The following is a 12,408-nucleotide window of genomic DNA, read 5'->3' on the forward strand; positions in this document are numbered from 1 at the left end:
GATCCGCCATAAAGGAAGCTAACCGCTTCTATGTGACTTATACTGATGATTACAACATATATGGCTTTGTCTACTTAGTCAAGAATAAGTCAGAAACCTTTGAAAAGTTCAAAGAATTTAAACAAGAAGTGGAGAATCAGTTGGAAAGGAAGATAAGGATGCTCCGGTCTGATCGAGGTGGTGAGTATCTTAGTATCGAGTTCCATGACTATCTTAAGGAATGTGGATTTCTTTCACAATTGACACCACCTAGGACATCATAGCTTGATGGTGTGGCTGAGAGGTGTAATGAAAGCTTGTAGGACTTTGTTCGTTCCATGATGAGTCGAGCTTCATTACCTATCCCATATCCTTAAGGTTTGGGGTTGCGAGGCTTTCGTAAGATGAGACACTCACAAAAAGCTCGAACCTTGTAGTGAGCGATGTATTTTCATCAGCTACCTACAAAAGTCCTTTGGATATTACTTATATAGTCCAAGTGACACTGTTGTCTTCGTTGCGAGGATAGGGGTTTTCCACGAAAGAGAACTCTTATGACAATAGGATAGTGGGAGGCAAATTGACCTTGAAGAGCTTCAAGAGTTAAGTGATGAAGGAACCTCAACCACTAGTGCTCAACTCGAGGAGGAAACTCCTGGTGAACCAGTCGACGAGTTCGTACCTCTGAGACATTCCAGAAGAGTTAGTGTTCCACCTGTGTTATATGGTTTTCATAACATGATACGTTTACCAGTGATAGTACATTGATAAATTTGGATGACCCTAATAACAACAAGGAAGCCATGGCAGGACCTGAGTCTTAAAAATGGAAAGAGCTAATGGACATTGATATTCAGTCCATGTATGAAAATCCAGTTTGGAAATTGGTTGACAATGTACCAGGTCGTAAGACAGTCGGGTGCAAATGGATCTTCAATAAGAAGACCGATATGGATGGGAAAGTACACATATATAAGGCACGACTGGTTACAAAGGACTTTACTCAAACTCATGGAGTTGACTATGATGAGACCTTCTCACCAGTTGCGAAGCTTAAATCTATAAGGGTTATGCTAACCATAGCTGCATTTCATGATTATGAAATATGGCAAGTGGATGTCAAAACTGCTTTCCTTAATGAGAAATTGGCTGAAGATGTTTACATGAGTTAGCTAAAGGGTTTAGTCAATGAAAAGTACCCTAATAGAGTATTTAAGCTTGAGAAATCCATTTATGGACTGATACAAGCATCTCGCAGATGGAATCTTTGTTTCGATGATAAAGTCAAAGAGTTTGGATTCTCAAGAAGCGAGGATGATTCCTGTGTATATGTCAAAGGTAGTGGGAGTATAGTTAGCTTTCTGGTGTTGTATGTGGATGACATACTTCTCATAGGAAATGACATTCCAACCTTGTAGGAGGTTAAGTTCTGGCTTGGGAAGTTTTTCGCTATGAAGGACCTCGGGGAATCTGCTTATATTCAAGGGATAAGGATACTGAGAAGCAGGATTAAAAGACTAATAGGACTTATTCAAAGTACCTACTTGGACAAGATTTTGAAGCGTTTCAACATTGAGAATTACAAGAAAGGTGAATTACCTACCCAAAGCAATACCAAACTGAGTAAGACTCAGAGTCCGAGTAGAGAGGCCAAGATAGTAGACATGATTCGAGTACAATATGCATCCGCAGTTGGCTCGAGCGTGTATGCTATTACTTCTACTCACCCTAATGTGTTCTTTGCTTTGAGCATGGTCAACAAATATGAAGGGAATCCTGGTAAAGCTCACTGCACTGAGGTAAAGAACATTCTTATGTACCTGCAGAGGACTAAGGACTAGGTCCTTACCCTCGGTGGGAGTGATGACTTAAGAGTGACAGGGTATAGTGACGCCAACTTTCAAACCGACATGGATAATTTTCGCTCTCAGTCGGACTGGATATTTACCCTGAATGGAGGATCAATAATTTGGAGAAGTTCCAAATAGCAGACTAAAGCTGATTCAATGTGCGAATCAAACTACATAGCAGCAGGTGAAGCGTCGAAGGATGTGATATGGATGAAGAACTTCATCGGAGACCTTGGAGTTGTACTAGCTGCAAAGGATCCTATAAATATTTTCTGTGACAGCAAGAGTGCGGTCGCCTTAACCAAGGAAACAAGGGATCATGGCTGATCCAGGCACATCGACAAAAAATACAACTTCATAAGACATCAGATAGAATAAGGATTCCTCGTAGTAAAGACGATATCATCAGAGGAGAACCCAACAGATCCATTTACAATGGGGCTAAGTAGGCCTAAGCACTTGCAGCATGCGAGGAGCATTGGGATGAAGGATGATATTAGTTTTAATGATTAGATAGTTGTTTAGAAACTTGTAATAGATAAAATGTAATTAACATTTGATGATTAAATAAAAGGAGTTTTATTTATGAGTAAAGTTACTATCTTGTGTCAAATATTTATTATTGTTTCATTTTTCATGTTTTAACTTCTAGAATATTAAGATTATTCAAACTATCCACAGTCGATCATACTTTGGAAGTAGATATTGAGGCAAGATTGTCATGAATTTGGCTTGTAGATTGTCTAAAGTGTTTACACATAGCAAAAGTTTGCTACAACATTCATGAGTGCTCCTTAAATAAGATTTGAGTATTGGATTAAACCCACGCTCACATGAATCACTTCATGGAATTTATCACGAGTGATTGTGAGACGATAATATCATATAGTCCTCAAACCAAGATGTATGAGTTGTTGACTATGAGTTGGTTGTACATTGATAGTGCAAAAACGCATCAGTAACTTGATGCATAAATTATATAGAAAGAGTATAGCTGATTTTAGGGTGTTCTTTACCTCTCTCTCAAGACCTCCAATTGTTTGTGGTGTTTTGTGAAGTGTTTGAGGCATCACACTTAAGGTGCTAAGCTCTTAAAGGCCAAGTAATGCAATCTACATAAAGAGGTAATCATCTAACCAATTTTTTATGATTCACATATCAAGTTTTATGCTAGATAGGCTTCATGCTTTTGAAAAATAAAATTTGCATGTATAACTAGAGAAAACTTAGATCCAAAGCATTAGGGTTGTATGTGCATCATAGGGATGTTATAGTGCTCAAAACCCAACAACATGTTGCTCGAAGTTGCTCCAATTACTCCAATTTCTCCAAGTTCTAAGTTGCACGCTACTTACTGTTAGCGGCGGCTGTGACACTGTTGCCGATAACTTCGATTATCTTTTCCATCAATCTCTTGTCTAAAGTCGGACACAAAAATGAACAAGGTTTTTAGAACCAAGTAACTTACTTCGTACATTTATTCTTAAATCAGACTTGATGACCACAATGGTCAGAATATAATTATCTTCTTAGTCATCACCAAAACAAAGGTAATGATGGAAACAAACAAAACAAACTCAATTACTAGTGACTTAGTAACCTTGTGACCTTCCTTGAACAAATTTCAAGTCATGTGCTTCAAGTAGTATATGTCTCTACTACCTTTTCACACCAACTTATACTCATCCCAAGAATTGTCTAGCATTTCCCAAGTCACTATCCAAGAAAAATCACATAGAAACTTAACATGTTGGATAGTACACCATAATTAGGGATTCTTATAACTTCTGAAAATGATTGCAATCATATTCAAAGTCAATTACACTCTATGCCTCTATTAGGCTACATAATACAAGACTATGTATGTGGGGTGACCACTTCATGTCTTGAATTCTCTTGATAAGCAGCTCCCTTCTATCAACTCCTTAAAGCGACATGTGTTCTCTCCTTTACAACCCAGATAGTTGTTTGTGACGCTCATACAAGTTCTTATATCATTGGCCAGTACTTTGAAATATTCCCACTACCTCCACATTCATAACATATCTTTTTATTGAACATACAGTCTTTAGAATAATGACCATTCCTTCCATATTTGTAGTAGGTCACCACTTCCTTGCATTGGCCAAAATGCTTCATTTTCCATTTTTCACACCATTTCGCCTCTTTGTTTCCCCGGGCTTCTTGTTGTTGGGGCTAGGTTTTGAAAACCTACTATTTTATTGTGTTTTGAGGATCCTTTGCTCTTCTTTTATCCTCTGATTTCAGCTTGTCAATGACTTTTCCTTGGATTATGTATTTAAGTGATTTGGCAACCCATATGGCTACTTCCAAAGTAGGTTCTAATTTCACCATTGGACCGAAATCTACTGATCATCTATTAGCAAATCATTCTATCTTGGAGATTTCATTTGGAAGCATGTAAGGAACTAATTCCATCTTCCTAGTAAAAACTACAGTGTACTACCTGACGTTCATTTCCCTTTTCCTCATGTTTTGGAATTCATTATTTATCTCCAAAAGGTCTCTCTCTGAGTAGTATTCTCTTTTCAACTGTACAAGGCAGTCCTCCCATGACATCTTCCTTGATTCTCCTTTTGTCATTGTATTAACCAACCATTTTCACCAGCTCAATACTCTAGTCTTTAGTTGTCTGGCTGCAAAGATTATTTTCCGTTTGTTGCTATTGTCGCAAATTTCAAATACCATTTCCATTTAACAAATCAAATCCATAACATTCATTGGTGTTGGTTCTCCAAAAAAAAACTTGGTAGTTGAGATGCCATGAAGTCCTCATACTTTCACCCATTTCATTCAACCTCTTCTTCGATGTTGTTTCTCCAAACCCTTCGTAGTTAAGTTTGATTTTCAGCTTTATTGCAACTACCTTCATTGGGGTGAGCTTCATTCAACACTAGTTCAACAATCAGTGCCATGAATTTCTCCCATTTTCCAAGAGTAGTTTCCTAGTATACTCCATAAGTTTAGCTAACACTGCTCACATCATTTTTTACAACCCTGCCATTGTGATAAGTTTAGGTGCAGGTGCAATGACTGGTGCATGACCAATCACATGCTTAGGCTATCGGTTTTTGTTACCATTTCCCCTCCCACTATGAGTTCTTACCATGACGTTTTGTACACTAGGAAAATCATTCAGGGTACCAAAATCACAAGTATATTATGATAGAAAAGGTTTTAGTTACGTTTTAGACGCATTATTCTCTTTATCACTCCGAAAAATTACATGTCGATTCTAATTCATTATTTGAGCCATTATCAGATCCAAGTTGCTAAGGAGATATTTGAGTCAGCCGCGAAAGAGTACACTGCTATGGTTGCTGAAATTATAAAAAGAATGTGGAATGGAACGATGGGGCTAGAAGATGTGATGATCGTGAACAAAGATAAACTTCAAGCTAGCACCAAACCAAGGGGGAGATTGAAGGGTCTAATCAAAGGTTTGGTCTAGGCTTTCACTGTAATAGGGTTTTTTGGTTAAATATACAATTTTGGTAGTATGTGTGTTTGTTTACGGCCCAAGTCAGAGTTTACTGCCGTAAGCCTGTTTACGACCGTAAACCCAAAGGCCGGCCCAGGTCTATTATAAATAGGGGTTTGCTAGGTCGTTTATTGGTGGTTGATGCCTCAGAGTCTCGTGTGCCATTCCACAAGTTGTACCAGACGTTTTTGCTAATAGAAGCGTGTGCAAGCTTGTTGATATTCTGTTTTCTACTCTGTTCTTAATTGTTATTGATTGTTGTTGTTGTTTGATCACTGGTAAGATCCGTTTCAGGACCTTACATAATCATATCATATATCATAGCAAACATGTATGGATATCTTGGGGAAAACTTACTTGAGCCCGACCGATTGCACACATCACACTCCTTCTTCTTTCTCAAAACACTTAATTTTAATTTTTAGAAAAAATTATTTTCATTGTTAAAATTTCTCAAACCCTCAATTTGAGTCCAGACACCCCCGAAGGTGTGTCCAAATCCCTCAAACCAAGACTCTGATACCAACTTGTAACATCCCAAATTTTAAAACCAAAAATGTTATTTTTAACTTAAGAATTATAAAACCATTTTTTAGAAAACATCCTAGTATCAACTCATATCAAAACCAATGTATCAATAGTCAAAACATGTCATGATAAAACAACATCAGAGTATATCTCCCCAAAGATCTCATGTGCGGAAATCATGGTGTGATATGTTGCAATCATGTTGACTCTTTTCCTTTCGAAGAAGAATTACCTAAAACCAAAACTAAAAATCGTAAGCACAAAGCTTAGTGAGTTCCCCCATCATACCATATACCATACAATAACAAACTACCTAGAATATTCGGGTGTTGGGCTACCCCTTCGGTCTATTTCAATCAGTAACCGCCTAGAATATCAGGGTGCTGGCCTACCCCTTTGTTCTTTTTCAACCGGTAGCTGCCTAGCATATCTGGGTGCTGGCCTATCCTTTCGGTCTCTTTCAACAGGTAACAGGGACTACTTCACCATTATTACCACATATCATCCTAGTACATAAACATATAAGTCACATACTGCCTAGCATATTTGGGTGCTGGCCTACCGCTTCGGTCCTTTCGACCGATAACGGGGTCTATCCCACTCCCTCCTACCAGTATCACATAATATCATAGCATACTAGCACATAAAGCATAACAGATAGTGGCATACCAGACAATTATCACAAAGACAATCATCTCTACTATAATCAGCTACTAGTGGGCTGACATTGGTGCTTTCGACCCACTTCTACTTGAAGGTAACACACATCAAATATCGGAAAGTAGCTGAAAATCCACGGCTCTGACAATCAACCCAACACAAGCTCCAATACATAAAAGATTTCCTTAATTACCATTTCATGCTCATGACCCTTAAGGGTCAACTTTGGTCAAAGTCAAAGTCAACATTCTGGTCAAACTCAACATTCCGAGTTGACTCAACTCGCCTAGTTGGCCTTCAACACGCTGAGTTCCATAAATCATAAAACCCTGAAACCGCAATACAACTCATCGAGTTCCACCCTATCAACATATGACAACTGGCAGTTCTGGGTAAATCAAAGTCAACACGTCAGTAAAAGTCAAACAAGTCAACTAAAGTCAACTGATTATGACATAAATTTTGAGTTATACTTTGCTTCTAGAGTTTTCAGTTTAGGACCGAAAACTCTATGATCTCATTTTTAGAGTTCCCAGTTAGGGACCGAAAACTCTATGATCTCGGTGGTACTGGATCGAAATCACCATGTGATTTTGGTGGCTTAATGAGGTCATCGGTTGATAAAAAAGAAGGGGAAATTTTTTTGACTTGGTGACATGAGGGTTTCATCCTTTCTAATACATATTATTATCTAGCATGTATCAAGGCTATTGTGCTACAAACAATGCAAACATCACCTCCCCCTCCCTCTTTTACTTCAGCCGAGAACTCCCCAACCCCCACCATCTTCAAACTTCTTTAGTTTTCTCTCAATAAACAAGTGCAAACCTTCCAAGGATTTATTTCTTCAAGTTGGTTCTTAGAATATTTTGTAAGCATTTCTTGATAATCTAGTGTTTCTACACACTTTCATGCTAGTTCCATCTCATTTACACACATTATCATCTAATAACTCATAGGATAATACCATCTTCAAAGAGTTCTTCAACCACCTTCAAGTGTTCTAGGCTTGAAGATCTTCACCATCACCTCCTTATCCAACCACAAACACACTCAAGGTGAGTTCATACCCCCATATTTTCAAGGTTTTCATGTTTTAGTGTGCCGGGGGGGGGATATAAGAAAAGTTTGATTTGTAATACAAATGTTTGCATGCTTCAAATCTATGTTGTGTTTAAAGCATTTTTCTTCATGAAATATGGTTATTATTTGTGTTATTTTGGTTAATGATACAAACCTAAAAAAAACAAACATAAACTATGTTATATGCTCTTTACAAAAGGGTTAAAGACGACAAAACTACAAGGATCTTAAGACTTTTACGATCAAGATATGGTTTTTCTAGCAAAAATGGTTAGATCCTAGTTATTTCACCATTTTTATGGGATATAAAATATGTTGTTTTGACCCTACATTTTAAAACTAGACAAAAATACCAAAGTGTTAGTTACACAACAAGAAAATTCAAAAATCTAGTATTTCATGTAAAAATGGATTTTTAAACAAAAGTGGTTATTACAAGTATGATATCGTTTTGTGGGTTTTAACCAGAAATATATGGTTTTAAAAACACATAACATTGACTTGAGTAAAAACGCCAAGAAGGGTAAAAGTAAGTTTTATCAATTTATATTTGTTTTGTCACCGGTAAATACCTTTAAAAATGGGCAAAAGCTAGAAATGGACTTTTTCATACCAATTTCTTATACTTGTGTTAGATGTAAGTTTATATGATATAATCTTTTAAAAACATCTAGACAAGATAACTATTACGTATTTATATAAACAGTTATATAAATAGACTTAACAAAACAATGTGATGAGTTTAGAAACTCTTAGATCGATTAGATCTTCAACAGGTTAATCAGTAAAACAAATTAACAAACAAACAAGCAAACAATAAAATGCAAGATGGAATCAAATATTGCTTAATGATTCAAAGTAGTCACGCCTCAGCAGAGCTCGATCAAGAACTTCCACTGTAGAGACGAGCTAGGGTTTCAGTACAATCAATGAGAATAATTATCAAAAGCGTTGTTTCCTAAGGATGCATGCATGCACCTTAAATACTAAACCCTAATAAAATAATCACAGTTGGACAACCCCAAACCGGGTATACAAAATAAACCAAACATTAAGCCTAATGACGCAACTTTAATACTCAACAATCTCCCCCTTTGCGTCAATTGAGGCGAGAGCTTAGTTCGGTTGAGAAACAGAAGATTTCCTTACAGTCTTGAACACGTTCAGTATTATGGCTAGCAGAGTTTGATGAAAAGTAATATACCACCGAAGCATGTCCGTGAAATTCTTCTTGTCTGACTCTCTGTTCTGCTAACATCGATGAATAATATCAAGAATATGCTCCAAGCAGTCTGTAGAGAACAAGTGTTTATCAACAAGAGCGAACAAAAACCTTTCACCTTCGGCTCTCGTGAACATCACAGTAATATTAGTATAGTCAATTTGACCCAGCTTCATTTTGTTAACATCTCCAGGCTTTCCAGTAGGCTTCACTGTCGGTCTCATCCTCATAACATGAGCCACCTCTTGATCCATTTTTTCAACTTCAAGAATATAAGAGGCTAGCATCCTTTTAAGATGACCAAGGATCAGCTCATACTCCTTCGAATTTGTGAGCAAAATATTAAAAAGTAAAATCCAATCGTGAGGATTTAGGTTAGGAAGATCCGCCAAAGAAATTGTATGGACCGAGTTGCGCGATCCTCTGGTTATTCGAGACTGAATATTGAAAAATTTTCCAGCAGGTGAGGGTTTCATCACCTTGACAGTTGTTATCTTTTGAGTACTCCACGTCAGATATTGATGTTGACCGAACTTGAGATAGTAGTCAATAAGATCACGATCAACCTGAGGATGAGGAGAGGGAACTTCAATTGTTGAATCAAAACAGTGAAATACAAATGCCTTTCTGGTTATAGGCATATCGAATTGAGAGTCCTTCATGTTGTCACAGTCAAAAGAGACAACAGGTTCCAGCCAATACATGCTTGAAAACTCAATTGATTCATTGATCAGTCCATCCCTAGTCCAAGGAGGAAACAGAGCCTTCTTACAAACTTCGTCTTTCATTCTCTCTCTTCTGTCTCTCTAGTGATCCGAAGATTATCATCTAACTCTTTGTCCCTTTGCTGTCGCTTCAGGACTTCGGCTATCGTTTCATTATCATCATCACTTTCACCAGAAATGCCATTCTTCTTTTCTTGAACACCAGAACTCGAAGCTTCATTACCCTTCGGTTCTGTTTTGATAACAACTTTGGGTGGGACAGGAATAGTCTTCACAATTTTCTCAACACCATCTCCCCCTTGTTGTGGAGTGACAATCGACACCGTAATACCCTTCATCTGGCTAAGAATTTCAATTGCCAGAAGAAGTTTGGATGTCAAATGATTCCTGATGGTGAGAGTAAGAATTTGATCATGATCATGAGGAACATTACTTAGAGGATTAAGAACATCGGAGGCACAAATTTTTAGAACTGCACGCTCTGTTTTTAAGGAAACAATTTCCTTATCCGCCTGAGAAAGTTGAACTCGCTGAACCTCAATCTAAGTAGATTTGCGAGCCAAATCATCCATGAGTTTGTTTTCCATTGCCAAGTTAGCTTGAAGCTTCTCTAAACTAGAATTAACTGAGCTAATGAGAAAGTGGTTCTCGGTTTGAATGTCAGACCTAACAAGGTCAAATTTTGCAGTCTCTGCTTGAAGAGATTGGGAGAGGGAATCAACCGCTGCAACCATCTTAGTTGCATTCATGTTGCTTGGTTGCAGAGAGACGTGGAGTCATCAACCGCTTTGGTGGATTTATCAATAGAATATGTGTATTGCTCAAGAGTTGTGTCCAAAAAAGCCGTCATAACCACATCATTAGTTTTTGCCGAAGAAGCAATCAGTTGATCAAGCTTATCATAAATACCCTGTAGGTGTTGCTTTGGAATAGAAGCTTCATGATTATCATCAGAGGGAAGTCGGTAAGGACTGTAGCAGGTTGAGTCAAACTCAAAATTATCACCGCCAAGAGTTGCAGCAGAATCAATTGAGGGTTAGGGTGAAAGAGGTTTGGCTGTAACATGGGTGTCGGTCTCAGTATTACCCCTCGTATCAGATATGTTGACTATTACCGGAGAGGTAGGTGAAGTGGTAGTGATTGGGGTAGAAGTAGAGGTGGCTTGAAAAATAAATGGTGATGGGAGTGGAGTTGTAGATATCGGTATGGTGCTAACTGGTGGAGGTGGAGGAACAGAAGTAGCAGGTTGAGATAAAGAAGTTTGTGAAATTGGTTGAGAAGAAACCAGCGGTGGAAGAGGAGCAACCGAAATGGGAGCAGTAGACTTTGGTGGACATAGAGGAGGAGTTGGAACCTTGCCTTTATTGTGTTCAGCGGGAGTTGGAGAACGAGGAGGGGTGTGACCTCTTGAAGTATCGTCATGCTGAACCTCTTCGTCTTCATCAACAGACTGCTCATTGTCATGATTAGAGCTAGAAGGAGAAGGATTCTTGCGATGCTTAGCCATCTTCTTAATTTTATTTGAAACCGAAGCTGTAGCTTTTTCAGCTTTTCGCTTCCTAGATTTGACCGGCTTAGCAGATGGACCTTCGGTTCCCACTTTCTTGGAATCTTCCTTTTTCCCTCACTTGGCAGGCTTCTCAACAACATCTAATGCTTCTTGCATTTCAGGAGTTAGTTGTCTTGGACCCGTTGGAGGTAGCTTCCGGTACTCAGCCATGACCTTACTTTCGCTTGTCACACATCGGTACATAGTTTCTGGTATCGAACCATTGAAGGAAAACTTAGTTGCATTAGAGAAGATGATCTTCTTGGTGTGAAAAGTAGCAACACAGGAAAGCAGAGCATCAGTCATAACCGGAATCTGAAAATGCTCAATAGCTCGTCGAGTCACTATGGTCCAGAATCGACCACAGGAAATCTTTGAATGTCTGGTGATGGAGTTGATACTTTGCACGAGTTGTGACCATATAAGAGAACCATAATCCAGGTTAATAACATGATAGAGACCATAGAGAATGGTCATAAAACCTTTGCTAGTACCATCCGACCCAGCTACACGTTCCGCCAAACCCTTGTTGATTAGAGTTAGCAATCCATTCCACTGCGGTGGCAGACAGGACTTTTTGAATTTAGTCACGGTAGTGAGGACATTAGTATAACCCATATCATAGAACATCGAGAATAACTGAGTTGTAGTTATGAAATCAGGAGAAATAACAGATGCATCAATAGCAAGCCCTAGTAAATAACCGAAGCGGGCTTTAGAGATGGAGGTCTTGTGATTAAAGATCTCGAAGTAGATGCGTTCCTTGTTCTTGTCATAGGAAGCAGTAGTATAAACTTGTGATAACAAGGACATTGGGACTGATTCGATTTGAGTAAGGGCTATCACGTGTAGCATGTAGTGATCATACAGAAACGGATTGAGTTGGATGATCAGATTCTGGTTCGGTTTGATGGGAAGCAAGTTTATAACCGAAACCGGAACCGCATAAGGTGGTTCCAAAACTTTGGGAACCAGGACCGGGACCACCTAAGGCGGTTCCGGTTCCAGAACCAGCAGTTCCATGGCAGTTCCGGTTCTTAAAGCGGGTACCCTGTTCCGATGCTCACCCCTACTCGGCTCTGCTGAATGAGGAAACAATAAAATTAAAATTAGATAATCTATTTTCCATTTTGGCCATTTGTATTTTACATTATATATATATATATATATATATATATATATATATATATATATATATATATATATATATATATATATATATATATATATATAATGTGGTTCCAAAACTTTGGGAACCTGGACCGGGACCACCTAAGGCGGTTCCGGTTCCAGAACTAGCGGTTCCATGG

The sequence above is a fragment of the Lactuca serriola genome, chromosome 8, assembly GCF_051521515.1.
Source record: "Lactuca serriola cultivar US96UC23 chromosome 8, Lser_US96UC23_V15, whole genome shotgun sequence".
NCBI lineage: Eukaryota > Viridiplantae > Streptophyta > Magnoliopsida > Asterales > Asteraceae > Lactuca > Lactuca serriola.